The 5,000-nt window shown below is 38.6% G+C and overlaps 1 protein-coding gene across 1 annotated transcript in view; it reads left to right on the top strand.

Annotated features, from left to right (window-relative positions):
• kcnn3 (potassium intermediate/small conductance calcium-activated channel, subfamily N, member 3) overlaps nucleotides 1-5,000 on the top strand; it is a 70,476-nt gene that overhangs the window by 22,257 nt on the left and 43,219 nt on the right. The gene's annotated exons all lie outside the window — the stretch shown is intronic.

The following is a 5,000-nucleotide window of genomic DNA, read 5'->3' as shown; positions in this document are numbered from 1 at the left end:
AGCGTAATGCATTATTTATTACTTGTTACTGTCATCTCAAAGTAATTTGTTACATTACAATATTACTGTCTTTGAATTGTAAGGCATTACACTACGTTTACATTACTTTCATCAAAATAACAGGAAATATGGATTTGGTGTTCTCAATAGATCTTCATGTGTTCAATGCAGCTCATTACACGGCAGGAGGTGATGTGGTATGGCATAATGACTGAGCTAGGTTTAAGGCAATATAATAAGAACAATATAATGGTTGCAGTTATGGCTCATGGGACGATGTAGGCCCCAAAGGCCAAAGGTCACTCACAACTTAGGGCTCCCCCTATTAAGTCAGGTTCTGCTCAAGGTTTCTTCCTGGAATATGGGAGTTTTTCCTTGCCACAGTTGCCATATGGCGTGCTTGTGGGGGGTAAGAGGGTTAAGGCTGCCAGTCTTATGACATGTCATTTTCTATATTTTTGATATGTTGCTGAGTGGATCATAAACGGCCCCAGCAATGAAGAAATGTGATTGATAATGACTGACTGACTATTATTTTGTTACATGCTTCAAATGTAAAGCACTTTGAGCTGCATTCTGTGTATGAAAGGTGCTATACAAATAAAGCTTATTATTATTATTATTATTATAACTTAATATAGTAAAATATAGCCATAGTGAAATTGTATGTTGACTTTAAATGGTTCTCATCATTGCTGGTTGCCTTTCCTTCCACATGGCTACGATCTTTGTCTGTAAAAGCAACATTTTAGTTATTCTCACTGCTTGAAATGAGAAGTATAGCCTAACCATGTTAGATCTGTTGCATGAATGGCAGAGATAACTCAAATTCCCTTTCTACAGTCATCTAAACAAGGCAATCAAATTCCAGGACCAGCATAGATGACTTTTTTAATTCTTGGATAATCTTCTCTGGTGCCAATTGAGAATTTCTCAATTTTTGATTAAAAAGCAAAGTAACTTCAGTTACTGAGAATTGTACCGAGTAAAATATTACTGAAATTGTATTGGTAATGCCTTACATTACTACATTACAGCAAACAGCAATGCATTACTGTAATTACATTACTTTTTTAATGCATTATTCCCAACACTGGTTGTAGCACATACAATATGTCTTGGTGTGACTATTCAAACTGTGGGAGTGTGACAGAGAGAGTGTGTGTTACTAGAGATGCTGCGTGAATATACAGTATGTTTCGGGAAAGCCCCAATTATTCCAGATTAATTATATATTACAGAAAACCCTCAATTATCCTGGAAACACTTGGTGTATCCAGTGTATCTCAATAAGTCTTCCCCTAAACATACACTCTCTCTGTCTCTCTCTCTCTTTCACACACACACACACACCACCCTGCTCCTGTCTGTGTCTTGTGGTAATTTCCACTGTCTCCCTCTCTCTGGCTACACCTATATCTCTCTCAATTCAATTCAATTCAATTCAAATGAGCTTTATTGGCATGACAAAAAATACAATTTGTATTGCCAAGCATACACGTAGTAGTGTGTAAAGACATAAAACAAAACATCATGCATCATACATTACTGCAACGGCAGTGTGTGTGTGTATTTGAGTTTTTTGTGTGCTTCACTGATGAAGTGACTCCCTTTGTTTATGGCAAGCATCTATATATCTTGCTGCGACTCTTGCGCTCTTTTGTTCCTCTCCTAATAGTATTCTTAGACTTGGATCCTTAAAGTTTTGAAGGTCTGGATGCATTTCTCTGAATTTAGGAAAGAATTGATCTCGTATGTCTTTCCATTGGCAACATTCAGCCAAGAAGTGATGCTCTGTTTCTATGGCACCTTGGTTGCAGTTGGTGCACAGCCTGTCTTCTCTGGGCAGCCAGGTTTGCCTGTGTCTGCCCTTCTCAATAGCCAGACTGTGATTGCTTAGTCTGTACCTGGTCAATGTTTTTCTCTGTCTGGTATCAGTGACTGTGGATAGGTAGTCTGCCACAGTGTACTCTCTGTTTAGGGCCAAATAACATTGAAGTTTATTTTTTCTTTTTGTTGTTTCAGTCCAATATGATAAGTAATTTTGTTTTTCTGCATTTATAATTTGGTTAGGCCGAATTGTTTGAGAAAGGGTGGCAAGGTCCTGAGGCTGACTATTAGTTGTGTTAGTTGTACTATTAGTATGTGTGAGTCTCAGGACTAGCTGGATGAGGGGACTTGTTTTTACACTCATCTCTTGGCTTTTTAGGGCTTTATAACAATAGGAGTTGGGGTCGCTTGTTTTGAGATGTTCGAAGAATTTGATAGCTCTTTTTTCAATTTTAATTAGTAAAGGGTATTGGCCTAATTCAGCCTTGCATGCATTGTTAGGTGTGTTCCTCTGTACCTTGAGGATGCTTTTACAGAACTCTGCATGCAGGGTTTCGATTGGGTGTTTGTCCCATTTTTCAAATCCATTGTACATAAGAGGACCTCACACTTCACTGCCGTATAATGAAATTGGTTCGATAACTGTTTGAAATATTTTGAGCCAGATCTGAATGGGTATGTCAAATTGAATAGTTTTTTTGATGGCATAGAAAACCCTTCTTGCTTTCTCTTTCAAATCATTCACGGCCAAGTTGAAATTACCAGTTGAACTGATTTTTAGCCCAAGGTAGGTGTAACTTTTTACTTGTTCGATTGCATATGTACCAGGGGTTAATTTCTTTCTCTGATGTCTGGATTTTTTCTGGAAGGTTAGTATTTTTGTTTTTTGTGGGTTAATAGTCAGGGCCCAGGTCTGACAGAACTTGTGCAGGACATTTAGGTTCTGCTGTAGACCCTCTTCTGTTGGAGACAGCAGAACCAAGTCATCCGCAAAAAGGAGAAATTTGATTTCGGAGTCATTTAATAGGAGGCCAGGAGCTTCTGACTGCTCGAGTCTTTTTGCCAATTCATTAATATATATATTGAAGAGGGTCGGTGATAGAGGACAGCCCTGTCTCACACCCCGTTCTTGAGTGAAGAATTCTGTTTGTTTGTTTCCAATTTTAATTGCACATTTGTTGTTTAAGTACATTGTTTTTATTATGTTGTATGCTTTTCCCCCTACACCAGATTCAATAAGTTTACAAAATAGGCCATCATGCCAAATATAATCAAAGGCCTTCTGGAAATCTACAAAGCAAGCAAATATTTTTGTTTTATTTTGGTTTACATATTTATTTATTAAGGTGTGTAGGGTGAAAATATGATCTGATGTTCTACATTTTGGTAAAAAAACAATTTGACTTCTACTCAGGGCATCATGCTCGATAAGGAAGTTTATTATTCTATTGTTTAAAATGCTACAAAATAACTTCCCCAGATTACTGTTTACACAAATGCCCCGGTAGTTATTAGGGTCTAATTTGTCTCCACTTTTAAAAAGGGGTGTAATGAGTCCTTCATTCCAGACATCAGGGAAGTATCCGACACTCAGAACCAAGTTGAACAGTTTTAGAATAGCCAGATGAAAATTGTGGCTTGCATTTTTAATCATTTCATTGAGGATGCCATCAGGGCCACTTGCCTTTCTTGGCTGCAAGCCTTTGAGTTTTTCTGTTAGTTCATTTTCTGTAACTGGGTAGTCGGTTTTGATATTTATTTATTGTGTTTTCCATGTCAATCATTTTTTGGTAAATTTGGGTTTGTTCTGGGTTCATGCTGTGTTTTCCATAGAGGTTTTCAAAGTGACTTTTCCATACTCCTCCATTTTAGGTGGCAGGTTCCTCATGTTGCTTTTTGTTAAGTTTATTCTAGTTATTCCAGAAATGATTTGAATTTAAAGATTTTTCAATTGTCTCTAATTGATTTTTTGTGAACTGTTCCCTCTTCTTTCTGAGTGTGTTTTTGTATTGTTTAAGCTCTTCATAATAGCTAAGGCTATTATGTCGGGTTGTCTATGTTTTTTATTTGACAGGAGCCTACGTTTTTTCCTCATTAATTTGCAATCTTGATCAAACCATTTTTCCTTTTCTTCTTTATTCCTATGAGATTTTTTGGTAGTTTTAAGATTAGAAATGGTTGCCAGGTAATGGAAAATGTTGTTTAGTTCTTCGGCTGCATGGTTTACACCCTCTTTATTATGCAGGTAAGTATGTGCTAAAAATGTTTCTATTTGAGAACCCACTTTAGGTTGACAAAAAGCTTTCAGGTACTCCTCTTTGCTGTTATGGGCCCATCTGTAGGTTTCTCTAGTGCTGTACAGCATTAAAGGTATGGACCTTTTGTGTGTGTTGGTATTTTCGCTAATTTTAAGATACATAGTAATTTGACTGTGGTCTGACAGGGGTGTTAGTGGTTTGACCGTGAATGCTTTGAAAGTGAATAGGTCCAAATCTGTAATCATATAATCAACTGTTGAGCAGCCAAGTGGTGAGCTGTAGGTATATCTCCCTAATGAGTCCCCTCGCACCCTGCCATTGAGCAGGTACAGACCAAGGCTTTTACAGAGCTCGATGAGCAATTTACTATTTTTATTGACTGATTTGTCAAAAGTATCTCTCTCTCTCTCTCACACACACACACACACACCACCCTGCTCCTGTCTGTGTCTTGTGGTCATTTCCACCGTCTCCCTCTCTCTGGCTACACCTATCTGATTAATTCCGTCTCCTCGTCTGCCTGCCTCACAATTCTTTTTTTTCTTTTTGCATTTCACCTCTTTCTCTCTCTCTGTCTGCATTTTCCCTTCATCTGACATCTCTCGCTCCCTCTTCTCTCTCTCCCTCTGTCTCCCTCTTCTCTCTCTCCCTCTTTTCTCTCTCCCTCTGTCTCTCTCTCTCCCTCCCTATATGTCTCCTTATTCATTGTCTGCTCTTCTCCTTACCTCTCCTTACCCCTCTCCCTTTGCTGTCTTCTCTGCCCCCCTCTCTCTTTCTTGTTCTCTCTCTCTCTCCCCCTCTCTTTCTTGCTCTCTCTCTCTCTCCCTCTCTCTTTCTCTCTCTCTCTGAAGTGTCAGCAAGCTTCAGGCAGTGTGCTGTGCTGTTCTGTTCAGTTTGTTTTTCTCCTCACTG

This window comes from Alosa pseudoharengus, unplaced genomic scaffold, assembly GCF_046254945.1.
Source record: "Alosa pseudoharengus isolate Yale_2024_CS ecotype anadromous, Long Island Sound unplaced genomic scaffold, YU_APseudo_1.1 YU_APseudo_1.1_scf_12, whole genome shotgun sequence".
NCBI lineage: Eukaryota > Metazoa > Chordata > Actinopteri > Clupeiformes > Clupeidae > Alosa > Alosa pseudoharengus.
The sequence above is the reverse complement of the archived record's forward strand: the minus strand, read 5'-3'. Positions and strand labels throughout refer to the sequence as shown.